Source organism: Podarcis liolepis, assembly GCF_965112155.1.
Source record: "Podarcis liolepis genome assembly, chromosome: 15".
NCBI lineage: Eukaryota > Metazoa > Chordata > Lepidosauria > Squamata > Lacertidae > Podarcis > Podarcis liolepis.
The window spans coordinates 7036793-7064017 of NC_139566.1; the positions used below are offsets into that span (position 1 = coordinate 7036793).

The window sequence follows — 27225 nt, forward strand, 5'->3', positions numbered from 1 at the left end:
CTATATTTCACCTTTATTCATTATCCGTCCAGGATATTGGACTAGGTGGGCCATTGTATTGAGGCAGCAGGCTCTTCTTATAGTTCTTATGACCACAACATCATGGAGAACATGCCCCTGTTATCGCCAGAGAAATAAATACACCCCATGTTTTTGGCTCTATGGATCCATCTTGGGTGGCCCTGCACGGCATAGCTCACAGCTTCTCTGAGTTATTCAAGCCCCTTCGCCACAGCAAGGCAGCGATCCATGAAGGGGGTCATGCTTCCTACTGCAATCAATTAATACCTTCCAGTGATCGGACATCCAGTAATTGGAAACGGAGAAATACAGCAACGTCCATATCCCATTATAATTGTATTACATTTATAACATTAGCCAATTCATTTATAATTGTAATAATTATATTATTGCCGTGTCTGTGAGGTGCGTTGTCATGCATATGAGTGTGCTAAGCTGTTCTCTGTGTGTTATGCACATCGGTTCTGAAACTGTCAATTGTGGCTATGTTCAACTCTCCAGCCATCTATATAACCTCACAAGGTGAACACGAACCAATCAGACACTTCTCTGCAGCTTCACCCACCTCACGTTGCTGTGAGAATAGAATGGGAGAGCCTCTGAACAAGTTTTAAAGTGGATGATCGAGGTATTATTCACAAGGCTTTGAAGTTTGCACATGCATCTAGGTCATTACTTGTGGAGGCATGTGAGCGTCTAGTTTTGGACTGGCGAAATAAATATTCACATATCCAACCATCCATGTGTCTTACTGGGTAAGTGAGAGCTGGTGTAGTTGTTGGAGGGTTGGACTAAGACCTGGGAGAGGCCAGGGCTCAATTTCCCACTCAGACATGAAGTGGTACTGAGGTGATTGAAACACTGATGTTTTTATAGAGGCATTTCCCAATGGATTTAAGTCAGTGGAAGACATAGAATGAGAGCCAGAGGTGGTGAAGTGGTTTGAGTGTTGGACTAGTACCTAGGAGACAAGGGTTCATGCAGCCGTGATGTTCACTGGGTGACTTTAGGTCCGTCACTGTCTCTCAGCCTAACCTATTTGACAGGGTTGCTGTAAGGATAAAATAGGCCAAACAATTTCGATACTGCCTGGATGAGGACATCAGCAAGGCATTAAATGATAAGAGAAAAAGGAACGACAATAATAAATTGAATATGCAAAGCACATTCTGCACAATTTGTCCTCACAGTAACCTCAGGAGGTTGTTCCAGTTTGGAAGGTTGTTCCAGTTTCCTGACGCAAGGCTGGAAGATGTTCTCAGAGAGAGATGAAAGTGAAAGACAAAGAGATAAAGATCCAGAACATAAGAACATGTAGATTTGGCATCCTTCAATAGTTTCACACTGGTTATTCTTGGATTGGACCACCAACACATGAACCACTTAGAACCCTTGCTGGTACCTTCCAGATTCCAATTGGCTGAGTACCTCCAAGTGAAACCAGCTGAGATTGAAACAAGGCTGTTATGAAAACATAATTATCATCCACTGACAGGGAAAAGATCCCGGACTGAGTGTGACAGTGCTCTGGAATGTTTTCCTCTCTTCGCAACACACCATTCCTCCAAGGTACTCCTTGCCTCAGGAAGTTGTGAAGAAATCACTTACATACATGATTGTAAAACGCCGCTTGACTAAATCCTTGGGAGATAGGTCACTTATAATTGCATTTTTGTGGGGCTTTCCCCATCCACTCATCCATGCATCAAATTAATTTCCTCAAATAGTTAGCTTGTTTACACTTTAACATTTACTCCTGCTCCAGTGTGCTGCTCCTGTGAGGTTTTAAGCTGTGTACACATGAAATTAGACACAGCCCAACCCCCTGTAGGTTTTTTTTTAAGCTATACAGTGGTACCTCTGGTTACATACTTAATTCGTTCTGGAGGTCCGTTCTTAACCTGAAACTGTTCTTAACCTGAGACACCACTTTAGCTAATGGGACCTCCTGCTGCTGCCGCACTGCCGCCACCTGATTTCTGTTCTCATCCTGAAGCAAAGTTCTTAACCCGAGGTACTATTTCTGGGTTAGCGGAGTCTGTAACCCGAAGCGTATGTAACCTGAAGCGTATGTAACCCAAGGTACCACTATACTGCTGTTAGTTGTTGTGTTTTCCCTAAAACAGCTTCCATTCAACTGGAAAACGTAACCCACATTCACTCTGGAGTTCAGATAAGGAGTGTACATTTGAGGGAGTCATTGCATCTGCTCAGATGACAGTTTCTTTTTTATATAAATATTTTTATTCAATTTTCACTACAAAATTATAAAACATATCACACAATTTATCACAAATACACTCTTATTGGACTTCCATCAGCTCCTCTGATAATCCTCCGTCTTATTCACTTCTGACGCATTTCTTAATTTAATATTGCCTTATATTAATAACCTATCCTGTCTCCTTTTTCATTTTTACAATATTTCTGATATTTGATTCTTCACAGAGCTTCTTCCAAACCTACAAACATTGTCTGGTCATCGCAACTACTTTTCAGATAATCTGTAAATTTACTCCAGTCCTCGGTGAACTTCTGGTCCTGCCGGTTTTGGATCCTTCCTGTTAATTTGTCAAGTTCTGCATAGTCCATTAATTTCATTCTCCATTCTTCCATCTTTGGTAATTCTTCTTGTTTCCATTTTTGGGCCAATAAAATTCTTGCTGCCGTTACTGCTCAGATGACAGTTTCATGCCCATGATCACTGAGATCAGGTGTCCCAGAACATCAACACCCCACCCCTACCCCCCACGTAGAACCTACCCCAGCCATTCTGTTGGTTAAGACCCACTCCAAGGGCAGTCCTGAACCTATCCCATAAATACTAGTTTTTGTATAACAACTACAAAACAAATAGCAAACCAATAGGGGGGGACACAATTTAAAATTACAGACAGATTAAGCGTTAAAATCATCTGTGGTCTAAACCACAGAGCCTAGGGCTTGCCGATTGGAAGGTCAGCGGTTTGAATCCCCACAGTGGGGTGAGCTCCCATTGCTCAGTCCCAGCTCCTGCCAACCTAGCTGTTCGAAAGCACTTCAAAGTGCAAGTAGATAAATAGGTACCATCCGGTGGGAAGGTAAACGGCATTTCCGTGCACTGCTCTGGTTTTTCCAGAAGTGACTTAGTCATGCTGGCCACATGACCCGGAAAAACTGTCTGCGGACAAACGCTGGCTCCCAGTAAAGCGAGATGAGCACCGCAACCCCACAGTCGTTCACAAGTGGACTTAATTCTCAGGGGTCCTTTACCATTACCTTTTAAAGCATTAAAAACAACCCCAACCTAACAAAAACAAGACAGCTAAAATTTGAAACCCCGCAGATTAAAAACTGCTCAAAAATGTTTAAAAACCACTTTAGACACTTGGAGCAGTGAAACAATAACAGAATCACACAGACACACACACACACACACACACACACACACACACACAAACACACACACACAGCACTGCCCCAGGAATTCATGAATAAAGAACTATATGACTGGCCAAATATTGAACTGGGAAATTGAATATTGACCACTAAGTACTCTCCAAGGTTTCAAACAGGGGTCTTTCCAAGCCCCACTTGGAAACTGGACCTGGAGTTTCACTGAGTTCTCTGAGCTTCGTAACAGCAATACATCTGCTGGTCTCTCACCAAAACAGCTGACATTAAAATGTAAGAAGAGCCTGCAGGATCGGACCAGTGGCCCATCTAGTCCAGCACCCTGATCTCACGGTGGCTGAACCAGATGCCTCTGGAAAACCAGGAAGCAGTAACCAACCACAAGAGCATCTCCACTCTCCTGTGGTTTCCAGCTATTGGTTTTCAAAAGCTTTGCAGCCTCCAACCAGGGAGGCAGAACATAACCATCATGGTTAGTAACCATTCATAGCCTCCTTCAACATGCATTTGTCCAGTCTTCTTCCAAAGCCATCCAAATTCATGACCCATCATTGCCTCCTGTGGGAACAAGTTCAAAAATGTGACTATGTGCTGCATGAAAAAGGGGTTTCTTTTATTTGCCCTGAATCTTCCAACTTTCGGCTGCATTGACTTCTAGCAATGTGAGAGAGGTCTCCACCTCCTTTATGCCATGAATAATTTTATAAACTTCTATAATGTCACCTCTTATATAAAGGTAAAGGGACCCCTGACCATTAGGTCCAGTCGTGACCGACTCTGGGGTTGCGGCGCTCATCTCGCTTTATTGGTCGAGGGAGCTGGTGTACCGCTTCCAGGTCATGTGGCCAGCATGACTAAGCCGCTTCTGGCGAAGCAGAGCAGCGCACGGACAACGGCGTTTACCTTCCCGCTGGAGTGGTACCTATTTATCTACTTGCACTTTGACGTGCTTTCGAACTGCTAGGTTGGCAGGAGCTGGGACAGAGCAACGGGAGCTCACCCCGTCACGGGGATTAGAACCGCCGACCTTCTGATCGGCAAGCCCTAGGCTCTGTGGTTTAACCCACAGCACCACCCACGTCCCTCACCTCTTATATACTTTTCCTCTAAATTAAAAAGTTCCCCACTGCAACTTTTCTTTATATGTGAATTTCATCCCCTTGATTGTTTTCGTTGCCTTTTCCTGAACCTTTTCAACTCTACAATATCCTGTCTCAGGTGAGGCAACCAGAACAGTACATAGCATTGCAAACGGGGTAACATCATAATCTGTAATATCGGTAATATCAGTGTTTTGTTTTCCTTTTGTAATGATTCATAGCATGGAATTTGCCTTTTTCACACTGGGTCAACATCTTCTCCATGGGTGACACTGATCTGCAGGTCTTTCTGATAGGTTTGAACCTCTTTCTCCCTGTTCTTGAGGGCTGAGCTTTACAAGACTGGATGAGATATCCTTCCATAATAGGTTCAGGGACCCTCACGCACCATAGGTTGGATCCCACAGGAGGAGGGAGCCATATCTTGAGTCTACAGCACATGAACAGAAGCCTCACTCTACTACAAATGCATGGATGGAATTATGCAAAAACAACAACACACACTCTGTTTAGCACAACCTCCCATTTCCCAGCTTTGGTGGTTGATTTTGAACAGATAAACAGCATAACAGGTCTGGGGACAACTGTGCTTGTGCTGGTGCACCTCAGTACTTCAGGTTTTCTTCCTTGTTTTCCACTCGTGGGACCAGTTCCAAGCTGAAGCCACTTTGATGCTTGCTTGGCTGCTTGAACATCAATTACTAGAGCACCACTTCTGTTCCTCCCCAACCCATGACTTCTTATCTAGATAGCAAATGATGCTGAATGTGTACTGAGACCCAGCTATTCTGTAATAAGCCCAAGAAGATTGCGGGGGGAGATTAAGTCTTTGCAGATCAAGTTTATTTCCCCTATCCTCAAAGTCATCATGGTTAGGTTATTAAACACACCTGACTTTGGAAGAACACAAGACAAGTATTCCAGGACACAGGAAGTAGACACTTTGGGTTGCATCCAACTTTAGTCCCACTAAGAGTAGCCCCGTTTAGTCCACTAAGAGTAAGGTAAAGGTACCCCTGCCCATACAGGCCAGTCTTGACAGACTCTAGGGTTGTGCACTCATCTCACTCTAGAGGCCAGGAGCCAGCGCTGTCCGCAGACACTTCCGGGTCACGTGGCCAGCGTGACGAAGCTGCTCTGGCGAATCGGCCCCAGAGCAGCACACAGAAACACCGTTTACCTTCCCGCTATAAAGCGGTACCTATTTATCTACTTGCACTTAAGGGTGCTTCCAAACTGCTAGGTGGGCAGGAGCTGGCACCGAACGATGGGAGCTCACGCCGCCGCAGGGATTCAAACCGCCGACCATGCGATCTGCAAGTCCTAGGCGCTGAGGCTTTACCCACAGCGCCACCCACGTCCCAGCCACTAAGAGTAGCTCCATTTAAATTAAGGAGCATGTCTAACATACAGGTATGCCAAATCATTTCAGTTTACACCTTCTAAATATTCTGCATTGTATCCAACTGAGTTATTCTAAGTAGACCCACAGAAGGTGCATAGAGACTCAGGGAATATCATATTAGTTTTCCTGATTATAATGCTAGTTCTTCTGCACTGTTTTCTAATATTCCTTTCACATGGCAGTACCTGTTGTGTTATGGAAGGGTGGCTTTTGATCAATATGTCGGCATGTTGTGCTAACCAGTGGGTATGGTGTGCATAGGCGCCGACTCCATGGGGCTTGAGGGGGCCCGAGCCCCCTCAAAAATTCGTTTGGGGGGGCTCAGCCCCCCCAATAATCTCGGGCGGCGGTGGGCGCGTCCGCGGCTTTTATAGGGCGCCCGGCACGCACCAGCGCGATAACGGGCACCGGCGCGGCGGGGGGCGCCGGGCCGGGGGAGGGGGGCGGCCGGCCTGTCTCCTTGGCAACCCCATTGAGCAGCGCCGGCTCCCCCAGGAGGGCCATCCCCCCGCGCCGCCGATCGCCAACACCGCCGACGCTGTGGCTGCCCGAGCCCGAGCCTGAGCCTGAGCCTGAGCACGACCCGGAGCCCGAGCCCGAGCCCGAGCCTGAGCCTGAGCCTGAGCCCGACCCGGAGCCCGAGCCTGAGCCTGAGCACGACCCGGAGCCCGACCCCGAGCCTGAGCCCGAGCCCAAGCCCGTCAGTCAGTCAGTCAGTCAGTCAGGAAGGAGAAATGGGGAGGGAGACGAGGGAGGAAAATTGCGCGCAGGGTGAAGAAAGGAGAAGGGCGAATGAGACGAGCTTCCAACCCAAAAAAGGGCTGGAAGACTGGGAGGATGCAGGATCGGGAAAGAAAGCGACGCCTTCCCCGCCCGCGACGTCGCCCACTTGGCGCAGGGCCGCTCCGCAGCCGCGGAGGACAGCTGCGCGGCTAGCAAGGTGTGCCGCGTAGAGCGCGGCCCTTGTGTGGCCCGGTGGCCAGGCAAGCTCGGGCGGGGACCCCCATGCAAATCTAAGACGGGAGAAGAGGGCAGAGCAAAGGGGGTCCCTTCCCCAACCTCCGGCTCTGAGACTTCCCTGAGCCCCAGAAAAGCGAAAGGATTTTCTCTTCTTCTTTTTTTATAAATATTTTATTAAGTTTTCAAATACAAAGTTAGAAACATACACTGAAGAAAAAAGTAAAAGAACAAGAAAAAGAAAAAAAGAAAAAGAAGAAAAGAAAACCAACCATTCAACACATTTTTTATATAACTAACTGGACTTCCTCGCATCTCCCTTACCCTGCATTCTTTATAATAAAGATATCAGCAAATTATTACCTTGTTTCGTACCTTATTTTGTACTTTTCAAATACTATACCTCTAAATTTAACATACTTTTCTTGAGTTACTTATATCTTAAATTAAACATAGTATTACCTTAGATTTTGACCTTTTCTTACTTAAAATATAATTTCCTGTTTCCCAAATCTATTTGCTGAAGCTATAGTTTCCGAATCATGTAAATTTTTAACATTCATACAACTTATATTGTTTTTGTAAATAGTCCTTAAATTTTTTCCAGTCCTCTTCCGTTGTTTCTTCTCCCAAATCTCGGATTCTGCCAGTCATTTCAGCCAGTTCCATGTAGTCCATCAATTGCGTCTGCCACTCTTCCAGTGTGGGCAAATCTTGTGTCTTCCAATATTTTGCGATAAGTATTCTTGCTGCTGTAGTTGCATACATAAAGAAAGTTCTATCCTTCTTTAACACTTTCTGGCCAACAATGCCCAAGAGGAAGGCCTCTGGTTTCTTGGGAAAGGTATACTTAAATACCTTTTTTAACTCATTATAGATCATTTCCCAGAAGGCCTTCACTTTTGGACAAGTCCACCAGAGGTGAAAGAATGTCCCTTCAGCCTCCTTACATTTCCAACATTTATTATCAGACAGGTGATATATTTTTGCAAGCTTGACTGGGGTCATGTACCACCTATAAATCATTTTCATAATATTTTCCTTCAAGGCATTACATGCCGTGAATTTCATTCCGGTGGTCCATAACCTTTCCCAGTCCTCAAACATGATGTTATACCCAATATCCTGAGCCCATTTTATCATGGCTGATTTGACTGTCTCATCCTGAGTGATTTTCTCTTCAACCTGCCCTCCATCCTCTTGCAGAAAACTCTTTGCCTGCCCTGCCCGTATCTCGTTTTTGCTTTTTAATTCCACACACGCACCCTTCGGACTTCGTGGCAATCGGGCGCGCGGGTGCGTTTCCTAAGAGAGTGAGGACCCCCGCCTCCTCCCCACCTGCTCCCTCGCCAGCCAGCCAGCCGCGCGCCCTAGCCGGAGAGCCCCGGCCGTCCCCGTCGCGCAATCGGCTGGATCTCCCTTCAGCAGGCCGTGCTCACAACTCGGCCCAGGGACCCCCAGCAGCGGATCTCCGGCTCAGCTGAAGAATCCGGCAACAAGCCCCCTCCTCCCCAATCGCTCCGCCGAAATACGCTCCAAAACCCCCCAGATAGGCCGCTGGCCGCCAAGTCTAGTGGCGCCCTGAGCGAGGGTCTCTCCCCAACACCGCCACCTCGAACTGCGTTCTCCCGGCTACCCGAGCGAACCAGCGGCAGGACCCCGGTATGGGCCCCCCCAATATTTTTTATAAGTCGGCGCCCCTGATGGTGTGGCACAACAATCATCATTGGCCACCCTTTGTTTGTGTTCCCCTATGATTCCCCCATGAAAACAGCAGGAAATAACTTTATGCTAGTATACTGTCCCAAATTCGGTCACATTTCATAGAAGATGGAGCAAGCTTGTTTTCTACTGCTCTAGAGGGTAGAACCCAAACCAATGCATTCAAGGCAGGTAAAGGTAAAAGGTAAAGGACCCCTGGATGGTAAAGTCCAGTCAAAGGTGACTGGGATTGCAGCGCTCATCTCGCTTTCAGGCCGAGGGAGCCGGTGTTTGTCCACAGACAGCTTTCTGCATCATGTGGCCAGCATGACTAAACCGCTTCTGGTGCAACGGGAAACCATGATGGAAGCCAGAGCGCACAGAAACACCTTAGCAGTACCTATTTATCTTTCACTTTGACATGCTTTCGAACTGCTAGGTTGGCAGGAGCTGGGACGAAGCAACGGGAGCTCACTCCGTCGTGGGGATTCAAACCGCCGACCTTCCAATCGGCAAGCCCAAGAGGCTCAGTGGTTTAGACCACAGCACCACCCGCATCTCTATGATTCAGGGTACAAGAATGGAGATTCCAACTAAACATTAGAAAGACCTTTATGGTGGTAAGAGCTGTTCAGCAGTACAATGGACTACCTCAGAAGGTTTTGGACTCTCTCTCCCATCCAACAGAGGTTGGATGTCCATTTGTCAGGGATTCTTTAGCTGTGATTCTTGTATTACAGGGTTTTGACTAGATGACCTTTGGGATGACTTCCAACTACAATTCTATAATAAACCCCAAAAAATGTTGCAAGAAAAAATAATATATTGTCAGTATTGTCAGTATTTCCATCCTTGATGACAACACTTTAGAAGTTTGGACGCCTCCATCCTGTTACCAGATGAGTCAGCAAGGAGTTGATATTCACTTTGAGGAAGCTCAACTTCACATGTTCCCGCTGATTTAGACACGTGGCAGGGATTACCTGATTTAAAGGGTGTGGCCCCAAGACTTCAAAGATCTCCGGTGCATGAATCATATGATACTCAAAGCCCTGGCAGCGCAAAATATCGTATTAAGAACCAGTTGTTAACTTGTATTTATACATTTCAATGCAATATAACAACTTTGACCTTAAAAAAATCTTGATGGTGTGCAACGACACGTTCTATAGCACAGATTTTCTTTCTTTCTTTCTTTCTTTCTTTCTTTCTTTCTTTCTTTCTTTCTTTCTTTCTTCAGGGAGGTCAATGGGGTGTTTATGGTTCTCTTGTTCCTTATTTAATCCTCAAAAGAATTTTGCGAGTTAGATTGGGCTGAGAGGTATTGATTGACCCAAGGTCTCATCGCCTCTCCCAAGTCCTAGTCCAACACGCTAAGCAATATATTTCTTTGAGGGTTCCCCTCCCCCTCAATCAAGCAATTTATAAATTTATGCAATAAATAAAATAACAACTTGGGACTGGCAGCCCGGGACGCAGGGGGCATTTCACCCTGACAACCCCTGTGGAGATTGCCTGATTTAAAGCAAAAAGTGGCATTTTTTTCACCTTGCAAGAAATGTTGATAGGTTTACTCCACCCCACCCCATTTCTCCTTTTAATTTATGTATTCGTTCTTTTCTTTTTCTTTAGTGCATTTAATATCTGCCTGTCGCCCTCAGGGCCAAGAGTACATCACAACCGTATCAAATGTGGCCTCAAAATCACTCAAAGCAATCCTCCTTTGAAATTGAATTATGCATTTTCCTTTGAAAGAACGAGCAATATAGGTTGCATCCGGGTAAGACCTACTCGGAGGAAACCCCATAAAATAAATGAAATTGAATTTAGTTATTTATTGCTTTTCTCTCCACAAAGAAATTTAGTTATTTATTGCTTTTCTCTCCACTTTGTGTGGCATACACAAAGTGCTCAAGGTAGCTTGAGGGTTGCTGGGGCGGGTTGTTGCTGGATTTTATCATTTTTATTTTAGATCCTGAGATTCATGTGGAAATTATTCAGTTCGGTTGTGATGTTCTATTTATTGTTTATGGCTACTTTTGTTATGTTTCAGTTATGTACTTCTTGTTGCAGTTCGATATCATAAAGTCTCCTAGTGATAATTGCTTTTGCCTTGTTCAAAGTTCCAATAAAAAGATTTTCAGGGTTTAGGCCAATTTGTTTGATCTTGTTAGTTATTTGCATGAGCCAAGGAGGATAGGGAACTGTGGGCAGGAAGCAGGGTAATAGTCCCTTAGGATTGTAATGGATTTTCAGCCAGAGGGATATTGCTTGTTCCCAGACTTTTAATTCCACTCTGGGCAGTCCTGCCTCTTGCCTTAAGACTGCATTAGGTGTACACTTAGGGGTAGCAAATAATGATCTTAAGAATTTAGATTGTACTGTTTCAAGGGTCTTAAGGTTGGCAGAGGGGCTAATTTGAGAGCCATATAGGAGTTGGGCTAAAGATTTTGCCTGAAAGACTGTTAGGGCCATCGGGAGGAAGTTCTACCCCTTCAATATTATTTGGAATCCTCCTCCGAAATTCTTCGAAAATACCTCCTGGAAGATTCCTTAAGCTCAATATCATATGAGGTGGCTAAATTTTGCACTTTAGTAATTAGGAAGCGTAAATCTCTTCTGTTGAATGGCACACTGCGAAGTTCCCTTGTGTAACCTTTTTTTCCCCCTGAGGTTGTTGTTGATTTCTTGTTGTTTGATCTTGTGGTGTTTAGTGTCACTGGCTTTGGCCGCAATAAAACTTGAAAGCTGAAGTTATGTACTTCTTCACCTATCTGGACCCTGAGATCATCATAGGAGGCCCTTCTTCACGTGCCTCCTCTACGAGAGGTCAGGAGGATGGCAAGGGAAGAGGCCTTTTCTGTAGTTGCTCCCCATCTGTGGCATGCTCTCCCCAGGAAGGCTCACCTGGTGCCTTCGTGATAGGTGGCAAGCAAAAACGTCCCTCTCCAACCAGGCCTTTGGCTGATTAACATCCTCTATCCTTTAAAATGTGTTTGTGGTACGGCAAGTTATTGTTTTGTTGTGTTTTCATTATGCATCTTGTGTTCTTATCTTGTATTTTTCTGCCGTGGGAATCACCCTGACATCTTCGGATGAAGAGCAATATACAAATGCAATTAAATAAAAAATGAAACGAAATGTTGCAAGCAGCCTTGAGCATAGCTTGAACTGTGGAAAGGTGGCGTACAAATAAAATTATTACTATATAAAATCTATTATTACTATATAATATAGTGCATATAATTTACTATATAATTTAAATATATAGTATATATAATTTATTTACTATATAAATTATTACTATATAAAATCTACTGCATATAGATACGTGGCTCTACCCATCCTCATTTAATCCCTACAAGATTACTGTGATGTAGCTTAGGCTGGAAGGCAATGACTGGCCAAAAGTCACACACAGTGAGCAGGGGAGCAGAATGGAGTGCAATGAGTCTTTTTAAATCAGCATCAGCATCTGATTCTGCCCCCTTTCAGTCTAATTTTGCCCCCTTTCTAAAATGTATTTATTGGTTTGTGCTTTTTTTTGTAAATCTACTAAAGAATAAAATAAAATAAGGATTAAAATGTGTTCTCAGGACAGTGGAAGGCATGTGTACTGTTTCCCATTTCCCATTCTTCTGATAGGAAATGCTCTGTGAGTGGTGGGACAACAAAAAGGGGGGGTCGAGGAGGGTCAGTTGGGGAAGAGTGAGAAATGCCCCTATTGTCATCTGAAGAATGTTGGAGGGTATGTTACATTTCACTCACACAAGTCACAAAGCAGCTTCCATACAATAAATAACGACATAGTAGAGCATCACAGTTAGGTACAACATAAATAATATAAAATAATTAACAAACAATCAGTAAAACAATTGCAAGTCATCAGTAAAACAGCTAACTTCTATAAAACACTATTCACAAAAGAACTTTTTTAAAATAGGCTGAACGGCACAACCACAAGTCCTATTATAAAATTCACAAAGCATTACAGCCCGCATAACCCACGAAACAATATTAAGAACATTAACAAACTAACAAGCAAAAAACAAATTAAGCACTGCTGAATTCACACACTCTCTCTCCCCCCACCCCCATGACTCATAGTCTTCCATAGAATTGGAGAGTTGCCAGGGACCCAAAGGACCAACTCCTAATGAATTACCTGCTATAGTTGCCTCAAAGTGATGTACAGTAAAAGCAGAAAAGAAAAGAAAAAGATTTAAACAACAACAACAAAAACAAACAAACAGCTGATACACTTTATACAAATCTAAAAGGTAAAGGTAAAGGGACCACTGACCGTTAAGTCCAGTCGCGGACGACTCTGGGTTTGCGGCGCTCATCTCGAGGGAGCCGGCATTTGTCTGCAGACAGCTTCCAGGTCATGTGGCCAGCATGACTAAGCCGCTTCTGGTGAACCAAAGCAGCGCACGGAAACACTGTTTACCTTCCAGCCAGAGCGGTACCTATTTATCTACTTGCACTTGACGTGCTTTCGAACTGCTAGGTGGGCAGGAGCTGGGACCGAGCAACAGGAGCTCACCCCGTCGCAGGGATTCGAACTGCCAACCTTCTGTTTGGCAAGCCCTAGGCTCAGTGGTTTAGACCACAGCGCCACCTGCGTCCCCAATACAAACCTAAAACAATGCAAAATAGACACCAATGTCAAGGAAACATTTATCCAGCTGGAAAAGGCTGTTTGAACAAAAACGCCTTTGATTTTCACCCCCTGGAAACAGTGGATCTAGTGGGTGCTTCTCATATCTTGACAGGAATGCTGTTCCACAGAACAAGGGCAGCCGCACTAAAAGTCCTGCTTTGGGTTATTGTGGAGTGAGCTTCTGAGATCAGTCAGTCACAGCTGTTGATTTCAGTGCATCTATTCTCTGTAGGTTATATCTGGACACAACCTTATATTTCTTTTTAAAAAGAGAAATGGAGCAGGGAATAGGAACAATGTCACATAAAAAACGCAATATCCCTACTGAATCAGAACAAAAGGCCCATCCTGCATTGCAAAGTGGTTGGCACAATGATTCCCAGAAGCCAATCAAGACTGCACATATACCTTCCCTTCCATTTGCTTCCAATATTAAATATTCAGAGGTGCATTGCTTCTGAATGTGGAGAATCCCATTTAGATATCACGGTTGTAAGACATGGCTAGACTTATCCATGCCAGCTCAATGGATGCACGGGCATTGCTGCATCCCTTAGGAGACACACACACTGAATGAGGAGACATGTCTCCCAGTCCTGTGGTGCTGACAAAGAAGGGCCCTTTAATCCCATTCTGGATGCATAGGAAGTGCCCTGCTGGATCAGCCCGAAGGTCTATTCTGGTCCAGCATCCTGTTTTCCACAGCAGCCAATCAGATGCCTCTGGGAAGCCCACAAGTGGGGCAGGAAGGAAACAGCCTTTCCATCTGGTTGTTCCTCTTCAACATCTGGTATTCAGAAGAGCACTGTGAATACAGAGCTTCCTTTTAACCAGTCTGCCTAAGAGCCATTGGTAGACCTCTCTTCTTCCTCTTAAAGTCCTATTAAAGCCACCTAAGTCAACACCTCTGATTTGATTTGATATCTAATATGCATGCACTATGTAGATGTACCTACATTGAGACAATGTTAATATAATGTATAAGAGTAATCCCTGGGCATCACTTATCAACATTGGGAATGGTTTGCTCATAAATGGTACCAAGTTTATGATGGGCACTAACCACACATGATGGTGATGATAGGATCTCTTCTGGAATTGGGCTCCATCCTATAATATGACAACTGGATCGGGTCTGAGGGCAAACTGGTTTTAGGAAGATGCCCTGAGCTCCTGCTGCAGCCTTGCTGGGCCACCCCACAAATGAAAGGGAGCTCCTCTCCCCACTGTATTCAGCAGATGAAGCTGCTAGATCTTTATAATATCTTCAGATAAGTCATGGCTGCCGAATGTATGAACATTGCCTATCCCTGATCTTCCAGACTTCAAATTTGACTGTATTAAATTGACTTTTCATTAGTGTTAGGTGCATACCCTCCAACATTTCTCTGATGAAAATAGGGGCACCCTATTCCATAATAGGGATGGGGTGAGCTCCCGTTGCTTGGTCCCTGCTCCTGCCAACCTAGCATTTTGAAAGCACGTCAAAAGTACAAGTAGATAAATAGGTACCACTCTGGCGGGAAGGTAAACGGCATTTCCGTGCGCTGCTCTGGTTCGTCAGAAGGGGCTTAGTCATGCTGGCCACATGACCTGGAAGCTGTACGCCGGATCCCTTGGCCAATAAAGTGAGATGAGCACCGCAACCCTAAAGTCGGCCATGACTGGACCTAATGGTCAGGGGTCCTTTACCTTTACTTTTATTCCATAATACTTATTAATATTATTGTTTATATAACACCCATCTGACTGAGTGGCAGCTTCCAACACATATGAAAGCATAATAAAACATTAAACATTAAAAAAGCTTCCCTATACAGGGCTTCCTTCAGATGGCTCAGTGGTCAAATAACCCCATACCCTCCAACATTTATCTGGTGAAAATAGGGACATCCTAAGGGAAAGTGGGTTATTCCAGGATTAAATAAGAATCTGGGATGGCTTTTGGAAATCCAGGGCTGTCCCTGGAAAATAGGGACACCTGGAGGCTCTGTTAAGAGCTTTGAGCTTCAATCGGTTTAGTCCATCTTGAAGGTGTAGTTTAAAGGTAGGTAGTGTGGTCTGATCACTTTAACATAAATCTAGTGGAGGGGATTTCATTCCAGAAAATGGCATTCCCATTATAACCATTATTTTCTTTAAAAGGAAAAAGAAAAACATAGAATTACAGAACAAGAGAATTATAGAGTTGGAAGGGATCCCTAAGAGTTGGAAGGGCCCCCATTTAGTCTAATGCCTTAGAATACAGGAATCACAGCTAAAGAATCCCTGACAGGTGACCATCCCACATCTGTTTAAATATCTCCAGTGAAGAAGAGCCCACCACCTTCCATAGTAATCTGGTCCACTGTCATCATCAGAAGGTTTTTTCGGTGCCTACAAAAAACCCACAACCATCATGAATTAGACTTGGCTTGTGGCATACCACTATGTTGGTAAGGGCCATTGGGGGTTTGGCCCAGGCATGTGGGTCCAAATTGGACCCTTTCCTCAATCGCAAGTCACTCCTGCTCAATGGCACATCCCTTGTCGAAAGTAGTGTGAACACACCAACATGAAGCACACCAAGATACAATGAGGAAAATGATTCGTGCTTTTAATTGTGACACATGTGAACTAGAAGGAAGGCATGGCTGACCAACTGGGATTTGTCAAGCTCTTCCACAGTAGGTTTTGTAGGATGCTGGGTTCACCTAGTTCAGCATGACCAATGCCTACCCAAAATTTAGCAATGGCCATGCAAGGGTAGCATTATGTCTATCCCCCAGCTTGTTAAAATATGAAAGAGAGCAGGAGGGTGTTGACGGGCATTGCATGCTGAGTTGACACTGAGATGCCTTTGATAAACTAATAGCCTCGAAGGAGGGTGGAAAAGACAATTAAAGCAATTAGGATGTTGCATCTGTGTGAGTGAGCGTGGCCTACCTGGGCTGATAATTAATTAGGATTTGAAAATCCTGTGCACGAGGGATGTCTCATAATCAAAAGATTGCCCTAGACAGGGTATAAAAGGGCAAGGCATTCAACACTTCTCCAGCATCCTCACTTGATCTCCATCGTTCAGAAGTCCAAGTAAGTCCTTGCAGTGATCCAGTCTTTTAGTGATGCTTCAGAGCTTTATTTGATTCCTATTGTTTTCCTAATGTGGCAGTGGTGGTTGGATCTCAGAAGAACATTACTTGACTTTGTCTTTCTTTCATATGATTCCTCTCCTAGTCCTTATTTACTTATTTGAAAATATCTTGGCTGTAGGTTTTAGAACAGATGGTCCTGGACTCCTGTGTTGTGTTGTAGGAAGAGTGTTGGACTAATACCTGGGAGACCAGGTTTCAAGTCCCCACTTGGCCAGGAAACTCACTAGGTGACCTTAGGCCAGCCACTGTCACTCAGCCTAACATACCTCAATGGATTGTTGTGAGGATAAAATGGGAAGCAGAGAAGCATGTACACCTTAGAGGAAAGCAGGGATAGAAATATAACAAACGAATTATCAGCCTTGGTCAGCATTGCCAGATACCAGGTATGATGAGAGGTGGAGTCCAACTTCCTCCCTCTTGCCTTAGAATAAATTCCTCTGGATTTCCAGCTTGGGGAATATGGCGCTTCTGCTGTTGCTGAAATATATTTTCCTTCATCCCTGTCCATTGGTTGTGTTTGGTGTGGCTGGCAGGAGTTGCAGTTCTCCAACAAAACTCAACTCCAGTTTTCAACCATCTTAATATCCGGTTTGTATCCATCTACATTAGATGAAGTAAATTAATGTAGTTAACATAGTAATGACTATTAATTTCAGCCAGTATACTCTGAATGTAGTTCAGTTGTCTGTAACCCTCTAATGGCAAAAGGGTTTGGAACCTTCAGGATTGTATCCAATAATTCTGGGAGGTGTAGTTTGTTAAAAGTGCTTGGAATTGTCAAGAGACTCCCTATTCCCCTCACAGAGACACAATTCCCAGAGTTCCCTGTGAAGAGGGCTTGTTAAACTACTCCGAGAACTCTGTGAGGGGAATAAGGGACAGACTTCTGACAGCCTTAACAAACCACACCTCCCAGAATTCTTTGGAGGAAGCCATGATTGTTGCAAGTGATGCCACAGTGCTTTTACATCTATGGTGAGAATGTGGCCTTAGTTTGATCCAGCCCACAGTATTCTTACTCCATTCCAGCACTTGACCCTTTCTGAACTTCGCTCTGCCTAGTCCAAAGTTCCTCCAAGTTGACTCTGCTCTGCACTGTGTTGTTTCAGATCCAACTCCTTCTCCAAGCAACATGAGCACCTTCAAGCACCAATCCCAGTGTGACCCAGGTTATTGCAGACCCACCACCTCCTCCAGCAGCTGCTATGGAGGCTCTGGTCATGGCTACAGCTCTGGGCATGGCTACAGCTCTGGAAGTTGTTATGGAGGCTCTGGGCGCAGAATCCGCTATAGCTCCGGAAGCTGCTATGGTGGCTATGGTGGCTACGGGCAAGGAGGTTACGGGCGAGGCTACAGCTATGGCAGTGGTTGCTATCAGCCACTGAGCTATGGCGGTTTTGGTTCCAGAGGCTTGGGCTATGGTGGTCAGGGTTGCGGACGTATTTGCTACCAGCCAATAAGTTATGGCGGCTGGGGTTACGGTGGCCGTGGTTGCTACCCACAAGGCGGATATGGTGGCATGGGCTATGGTGGGTACGGATATGGCGGCTGCGGTTATGGGGGCCTCTATGGCCGTGGCTCTAGCTGCTATCAGCCATGTTATGGCTACGGATCCAGGCGTGGAAGCTTCTCTTACCCCATTGTCCGAAGGAACAGCATCTGCGGACCCTGCGGACCCTGCGGACCCTGCTAAGCCTTGGAGAGGACCTTCTAGTGGAACGTGAAGAACCAACGCAGGCGCAACAAATGTATCATTAAGCTTTGCCGGGCTCTGCTTTCGGAAATGCTGAGCCCTGAAGAATCCCAGCAGGAATCAGTGGGTACTCAGCACTTCTGCAAACCAATCCTGTACCTGCTTCTGTTTAACTGCTCTCTACTTGCTCCGGACTGTTGTCTCTAAAGGCAGATCCAACGATTTATGCTGTGGCCACTTATTGTGATACAGATATATTTTGTCTCCAACGTGACAACAGAAACATCCTTTATGTCTCTGCCTGTGTCCTTTCACTCAGATGAAAGCCAGCAGTTTTGCAATGATACAATCCAGTTTATGATTCCAAATTTCAAATGGCAACAATAATAACCAACCCAATAAATACAAGCTTGCTTTGCATCATAATTCCAGTCTTCTCGTGTTGTTTTATTGTCCACACACCTAGCATTTAGTCCTTCCTCCACACAAATGTGGGTAAATACTACAAACAGAAAGTCAAGCTTATATCTGACACTACACAGCATTCTGTCACACTTGACCGTGACCAATAAATAGAACCCAAGATGTGCAGATGAAGGAAGTGGGATGCAAACGAGAGCCCACTCAGGTCTTGCAATGTCACTGAGCTCCATAGCACATAACCAAGGGGATATAACATGCAACACAGCTGGTTGGGATCAAAACTGACCCACATGCCCCAGAAGTAGTAGTGGGTTATTTTGGGGTTCCACTGCTTTCCCCGGGAAACCCCTCAGTTTAGTGCTGAATTGGAAGAAATGCCAATCTTTTTTGCGGATTGACTTTTGTTCTGATTCAGTGCTAAACCACAGACTTTTTCTAGGGAAAGCAGCAAAACCAAATAACCCCCACTTGGACCAATGCCTAGAAGTGAAGCGAAAGAAATCTCATACCAAAAAGAAGTGTGAATGAGCCTTAAGGGCAGTAACTCTATGGTAGAGCACCTGTTTTAGATGCAGAAGGTCCCAAATTCAATCCCAGGAATCTCCAGGTATGGCTGTGAATTTCCCCTGAGTCTGAAACCAGGGAGAGCTGCTGCCAGACAGCAGAGACAATGGACCAATGGTCTCACTTGGTATAAGACAGTTTCAGATGTTCTGCCCCAGGTGGTGTAGGACTGAGGATGTAGCAGTGACTCTGCTACTCCACTAGACCTTGCCACGGGCCAGGCAGGCTTTGGATAACCCATAAGGCACTAATCATTTAATGAAAATAGGGGCACTATTATTTTAATTGGAAACAAGAGCTTTCATAGCTCAACACTGAGGGGAAACGGAGGTGTCCACAGAAGTTGAGTGGGAAATTAAATGCTGGACTTTAATTAACTTTGTTAAATTAGCTCATTGGATTAAGATTAGGGAGGGAGTAAATACTGCAGTAGAGTGAGTTAATCCCTTCCAACTCTACAATTCTATGGTTATATGATTCATCTAGGTGGAATGAAGTACACTGAGCTATTAACTACAGAGTTATGGGTTCAGACAACACCTCAAACCATGGTTAAGAAGAAACAGAAGCAAAGGGTTTCAATCTCTACCTTGCCACCATGCCAAAAAGGGACATTTAGAAGACACCACATTGTCTATTCCTGAGCTGAACCTTAATTGGTGATTTTAATGCTTGGGCATGGTCACTTTGGAGGAGGAAATCCACCATGGGAAAACTGGCTTGCGAAGAGAGTCCCTATGTTCCTCTATAGCAGGTCAGAGACAAGGGGGCAGTGGTTTTTCAGAACATAAGAAGCCAGACGATAACACCCTGGACCATTAGTCCACTGAGCTCATTATTTCCCAAACTGAGTGGCAACAACTTTACAAGGGCTTTAAACAGGAGTTCTTTCCCAGAGCTACCTGGAGAGGCCGAGGATTGAACCTGGAGCCTTATTCATGCAAAACAGATGTTTTATTACTGTGTTATGGCATTAAAATGTATGTCAAGTAACCAGGAACATAACAACACAGGAAGCTGCCTTACACTGAGTCAGACCACTGGGGTCCATCTAGCTGGGGTCTACATCAACTGGCAGCAGTTCTCCAGGGTTAGAAGTATTTCCCAGCCCTACCTAGAGATATTGAGGGTTGAACCTGGTACCTTCTGCATGCTAAGCAGTTGTTCTGCCATTGAGCCACTTCACTTCCTCCATAAAATAGAGACTACCCCTATTAGATAGGGTCAATCAGTGTGTTTGCACATAGCAGCAAACGAACCTAAGTACTTTCAGAGGTCCAGTGGATCTAGTGGATCAGGGTCACAGGCAGCCGAAGATCCCCAGCAGGGGATCAGAACAAAAGGGAACTTTTTAGCTGCTCTTTGTGCTGCTTGCAGCCAATCAGAGTGAGAGTTGGCCACTGAGGATGGGTTCCTAAGGTCTCTCAGGAAAAGGTGTGTTGAAAGAACACCAAGGAGGAGTTGTTCTATGTGCTCCAAAGCTGGGCATTTAGGAATGTTAAAACACAAGGTGCTCCAGTTTCAAGGGGACGATGTGCAAGTTCTCTCATATAATGTGGAACTTCAAGAAAAACACAACTTAAGTCACTTGAAAAGAAGATAATGGAAAACTCCAAATCATCTGCCCATATTCATGCACAAAAAATAGTAGATTGAGTTGAAGGGCAATACATGGAAATCTGCATTGATCATTGCAACACATCCCTAATTATTATTATTATTTCATAATTACATTGCATAGATTTAGAAAGGAGCATGGCTTTGAGGGGGCATGGCTGCAATTATCACAAAGAGGCACTGAACTTCTAAACTCACCATTGCACTACTGGTCTCTTTTGTTATTCTTGAGCAGATAAGCTATGAATGACAAGAGAAGGAGCTCTTTCTTGAAAGTAAGGTGGAGTGAAAATCATAAAAGAATTAATGATAAATGTGATAATGCTGACTATATGGAATGCCAGTGAGAGCAGGTGGAGGAGTTTGTGGGTTCCTTTAATTGGCTATAAAGATGGGCTAGGACATAGAAACATGCTTGGGGTGAGGCCAGGTGACACAAAGCGATATGGGAAGGAAGCTACGATCATAAATGTTGCTGAACTAGACTTTTTTCGCCACTGTATTCCACCCAGCATGCAATTTCTAAAGCGCCTTTGAGAGTTGGAACATACCAGGAATGTTGAGGTGTGACCCAAAAGGTCTGGTAGAACTTCTTCAGGGTCAAAGCAGTTTCCTGCTATAATAAGTGGATTCCCAGGGAGAGTGGTAGACCAAACAAGCAGTTATAATCACCTTGGTTTTAAAATGAAATGAAATGAAAAGAAAAGCTGAAATTGGGGAGGAGCTGGTGATGTGATGGAGTTGCCCTCTGGAGGAATTTTTGTGTTTATCTGTGGCTGTCTAATCCTGTGCCAAAAGAAACATCCATACAGGTTGTTCTAGCTCCACTGCCAGGGGCAGTAATATGCCTCTGAATTACCACCTGATGGAAATCACAACTCAGGAGAGGGCTGCTGGATTTGAGGTTTGCTTGTGGGTCTGCTTGAATAGATGGGCCTTTGGTCTGACCCAGCAGCACTCCTCTTATGTTAATATCCATGATAGTTAAGAACATAACTTCTGTGTCATAAGGCAGTCTACCTGTGAATGCTAGATGTTGGAGACAAATGGGGGGGGGGCTGGTTTCTTAGGGCCCTTCCTGGGGGCTTCCCATAGACATCTGGCTGGCCACCATGAGAAACAGGGTGCAAAACAGGATCCCCATTAGGTTACACTATACACACACACACACACACACACACACACACACACACACACACACATCTCATATATCTCAAAAGGTTGATGATTCAATGTAAGCTTTAATTGAGAAAAGCAAGTTGCAATGAAACAAACATGCGGTCTTACTTTATCAGTTCAAACACATACACATGTGCAAACATTAGGTCTTAGGTCTTATTTATTTTTTAAAAATGAAATATGAGGTGTACAGAGGATCTTCTCTCATCAACAACCCACCCACCCCATAACCAATGTGGGGGGGGCAGTTTTGAAAAACAGGGTTTGTCACACTGTTGCACAGCTTTGACTTCCTTGAGCATCAAATGCATATAGGTGAAATGGTTTGGGCATTGCTTAGTTTTCCTCCATAGTTCTGGTTGTGCTGATGTCAATGTGGGAAGTGAGAGCTGGTGTGATGGGAAGAGTCCCATGGTAGTTTAGGAATGGGATGAGATGAAGAGTTATCATGAGTTGGGGCAGGTTTCTTTTATGCTGCTCTATAAAGCACGGCTGGAACTAATGGGCAGAAACTTCAAGGAAGCAGATCTTGAATCAGAGAAGCTCCTTAAACACCAGAGATGATCTGTAGCAGAACAGACTGACACAGGAGGTAGTGGAGGTATTTAAGCAGAGGTTGGATGACCACCTGTGCTTCAGTTGCACACTGCAGTGCATTGAGCAGGGTTATGCAACATCCTTGAAGGTATCTTCCATGAGTCTACAATACAGTAAACAAGACAAAAATAAATGTTGAGATAGTTGGTGCCCTCTAGAGTTTGGAAGACTACAACTTCCACCATCCCATGATAAATAGGACTGGGTAAATTCATGGGGTTTAAGTCTGTCAATGGCTACTAGCCATGATGTCTATTCATGGTTGAGGGCAATAATGCTTCTGAATACCAGTTGCTGGAAGCCACAAGAGGGGAGAGGGCTGTTGTGCTTGAATCCTATGTGCGACTTCCCCAAAGAGTCATCTGGCTGGCCACTTTGAGAACGGCTAGATGTGTTATTGGCCTGATCTAGCAAACTCTTCTTATGTTCTTCATATGTTGGTCAAGTATGATGGGAATTCTGGCCACTCCTGGTGTACACTTGATTTCTGAACTGCATGACTTGACAAAGAATGACAAATAAATGTGTGAGTTAATTCCATTAAAATGCTTGGTGTCTGAGTGGATGTGGAAGTTCTATCAATCATTGCCTCCTACACACACACACACACACACACACACACACACACACTAAGTCAGAGTTTCCCAAACTTGTCTCCAGCTATTTTTGGACTACAACTCCCATCATCCCTAGCTAACATGACCAGTGGAAGAGTTTGGATTTGATATCCCACCTTTCACTCCCTTTAAGGAGTCTCAAAGCGGCTAACATTCTCCTTTCCCTTCCTCCCCCACAACAAACACTCTGTGAGGTGAGTGGGGCTGAGAGACTTCAAAGAAGTGTGACTGGCCCAAGGTCACCCAGCAGCTGCATGTGGAGGAGCAGAGACGCGAACCCGGTTCCCCAGATTACAAGACTACCGCTCTTAACCACTACACCACACTGGCTAGTCAGGGGTGATGGGAATTGTAGTCCCAAAACAACTGGAGACCCAAGTTTGGGAAACCCTGCACTAAAGTAATCAACTGATGAAAATGTACATGTGCATGGAACTTCTTGGTGGACTACAATTCCCAGTATCTTTGGCCATTGGATATACTTGGGATGATCAGTGTTGTAGTCCAACATCTGAGAACCCAAGGTTAAAGAGCATTCCCATAAAGAGATTAGTTCCCATTGACTTCAATTGAGGTTGGTTCATATTGGCAAGTCCTGATCTGTACCATCATAATCCTAAAGGCAATTAGCAAGTGGCTCATGGATTACATTCATAAGAGCAGCCGGCCAGTGACCTTCTGAAATAACAAGGAGATGAGCAGCTGGAATGGTATCTTCCTCCATAACTGTAGCCTCCACAGGGCAGAGCTAAGCAGCTACCATAACATGGTATGTTTGGTGCCACAGCAACTGCCTCACAGCTGGCAGAAAGAATCAGCCCTGGAGCAGTCACAAGGAAGGGTGGAGACTATATTGTGACTTCCAATGGTGGGACCTGTGAGACACAAGCAACATTGGTGCCAAAGAGGACAAGGGGGTAGGTAGCTGCTGGCCATCTAGATGTTGCTGGGCTCTGTGGCATTTGCCCGTTTGTTTGAAAATGTATGTACAGGGGGAGAGAAAGGGTTAATAGGTAGACCAATAGAAAAGTGAGAGGCGGAGCCTACCTGTTTATAAAAGGGCTTAGCCCGAGGTTTGGTGGGTTGGTTGGTTGGTTGGTTGGTTGGTTGGTTGGTTGGGAAAAGGCAGTTGGGAAAGCAGTTGGCAGACAGATGGAAATAGAGATACAGTTAGTGCAGTCTGTTCTTGTATGAGGGGAGGTAGAAGAGTTAGAGACAGAATAAAATAAGACTAAGAGGGTAAAGGGTAACAGCGTTTCGAATGCATTTAAAGTTTATTTGTGTTTGCAATAAACTACAATCTTCATTGTTAACTTAAAAACCTGACGGAGACTAAGTGATTTACCAGGGAGGACCTTGTTGGTGGCAAAGGATTACTGGTGTATGGGTCAATAGTCCATGAGACGACCGGGGGCTCCGTATGAATGCCACAGGCTCCAGCTCCCATAACCCCCCACCAGAATGGTCAGTGGTCAGGGATGATGCAGATTATATTGCAGTCATATCTCCAAGGAAGATTTAACATGTAAGTCTTCATGACCACCAGATAAGGCAGAGATGGGCACCTCAGATGCTGTGGGACTCTAGCTCCCATCAGTACCAGCTAGCATGCCCAAAGGTCAAGGGTGATGGTTGGGAACTGTGTTCCAGCAAAATCTGGAGGGCCACCTCTGTTAAGAGACGTACTTCTGCAGTTGGAGCTCCAATAGCAAAATCCAATACTTTACTTTGAAACGCTTTGGACCTGAAATACCCTAGCTTTTTAAATCACACACACACCACACTTCCTTTTCTCCTTTGCTGGGATCTGAACATATTGTGCTGTCAAGCTTTCTAATGAAGGTGTCAGCATGACACCTGGTGGAGCAACTGCATGAAGTCACTTGCTCCTCTTCTGTACTGGGCCAATCAAATGTAAATTTCCCTGGCATGCTATGCCTTACAATGGGCATGAGGGGGCAGCATATGATAAGAAAAAAGTGGGAGCTTCTGGGTAGTAGATTTAGAAATGGAAGCAAACAACCAATTAGAAAACTTACTTCCATCAGCACCACCTCCTTACAACTCCATGCTCTAAAACACAAAAACATTATAAATGTCCCGACACAGGGCTGCCTTCAGATGTCTTCTAAAAGTTTTATAGTTATTTATCTCCTTAATATCAGATGGGAAGGCTTTCCACAGGGAGGGTGCCCTGCTGAGAAGGCCTTCTGCCTGGTTCTCTGTAACTTCACTTCTCACAGTGAGGGAACCACCAGAAGGCCCTCGGAGCTGGACCTCAGTATCTGGGCTGAACGATGGAGATGCTCCTTCAGGTATACATAGCCCCATCTGTCATAGATGATGATGGAAGCTCTACTCCAATATATCTGAATGGTACCAAGACCTCAGCCTACCAACAGTGCAGCCATATGCATTTTTACTCATGATTTAGTCCTACTGGCTTCAGTGGGGCTTTTCCCCCCTTACAGTTTCTGTCATAATTTCCTGTATAAACTAAATAGCCATAACCTCTTCAGCATTTCCACACACAGAGATTTCTCCAAACGCTTTGCTTGGTTCTATTTCCTCTTTCCTGCTCCTGCAATGTGATAAAAGCAATGGTGTCATTTATTTCCACTTACCCACATTTGGGACCCACTTTAATTATACTTTGGCAGTCAGCCTCCGAATATTCTAGTCTGTTCATAGGAACGTGTCCAAAGAGCAAGACCATGTAGAGCTTGTATGAGGCTCAGGGCAGGAGTCCATTAAAATAAAGTTATACAATAGCAAAACTGATGGGATCAGTTAGAGGAATATTGAAACAAAAAAACAACTAGAGAATGGATAATATTTAAGAACTATGTAAAACTTTATTGTACAAATAACCATATTAGCAGAAACTGAGTGATATTTGTAAAGAAAAAGATCAAAGAAATGTATACAAAGCAGAAAGAAATGATATTATATAATGTAAACCTGTGTAACAAAGAATGTTATATCAAACAGTGTAATGAGAAGGATGGGAAGGATTGTCTCGATGAGTACTTTTACTATGTAAATAACTATGTCTTTTTTTATTATTTCTTTGTTTCTTATCTTTGTTACTTCTTTATTTTTTATTTTTTTCATTTCTTTATAAATTTTCTATTTTATATAATTTTCTCCTTTTTTTACCTGTTAAGAGATAGTACATAATGTTTGTATAGACATGCACATTTTTTAATCAATAAAGAATATTAACAACAACAAAAAGAAGAAAGTTATACAGAAACCCAAACAGAAGCTGATTCCTGTTGCCCCCCCCCCATTGGCCTAGCCCTCTGAGGCCCAGGACAAATGTACCCCACTTCCCTCTGCATGGGCCTACTGAAGACTGCCCTTAACCCAGTAATGCCTCAGGTGTTAAACCAGCTCCCCGTTTGTGGAATGCTCTCCCCAGGGAAGTTCACCTGGCGCCATCATTATACACCTTTAGGTGCCAGGCAAAAAAGTTCCTTTTTAAGCAGGCCTTTGGCTGATTACAATCTGGTACACTTTAAAAATGTGTTGGGGAGGGAGGAAATTGTTGGGTTGGTCTTGTTTTTGTTTTTATTATGTATTTATTATGTCTTTTTATATTGTGATTTTATGTTGTGAACTGCACTGACACCTATGGGCTGTTTGCCGCAATACAAATTTAAGAAGAAGAGGAAGGAGAAGGAGGAGGAGGAGGAGGAGGAGGAGGAGGAGGAGGAGAAGAAGAAGAAGAAGAAGAAGAAGAAGAAGAAGAAGAAGAAGAAGAAGAAGAAGAAGAAGAAAAAGAAAAAGAAGAAAAAGAAGAAGAAGTCATCAAACTGCCCAGACTAAAATGCAGTGAAACTAAATAAATGCTATTCCGGAAGCTGTGTGAATTGCCAAGAAGTGTGAATTGCCAAGAAGAATATTCCCAAAGTCCAATCAGGGGCTTCCCTTCAAATACTACTCAGCCCTCAAAAAGTGGCCAGCAAAGTCCACACTATTAGCCATAATGACTATGTTCTGCTTCCATTGTTGAAGGCTGTATGCCTCTGAAATCCAGTTGGCTGGAATTGTAGGTGGGGGTGGTGTTCTTGATAGGGTCACCATATGTCTGGAATTTCCCAGATATACCTGGAATACTGCAGTCGGAGTAGTGTACGGGTGGAAATTGGTAAA

At 44.3% G+C, this 27225-nt stretch overlaps 1 long non-coding RNA gene across 1 annotated transcript; it reads left to right on the forward strand.

Moving 5' to 3' along the window:
- The first annotated feature begins 16101 nt into the window (after positions 1-16101).
- Positions 16102-18496, forward strand: LOC310694338. The gene is made up of 2 exons (XR_014519598.1): positions 16102-16312; positions 17487-18496. It is a non-coding gene; the product is annotated as an uncharacterized lncRNA (long non-coding RNA).
- Positions 18497-27225: the final 8729 nt, after the last annotated feature.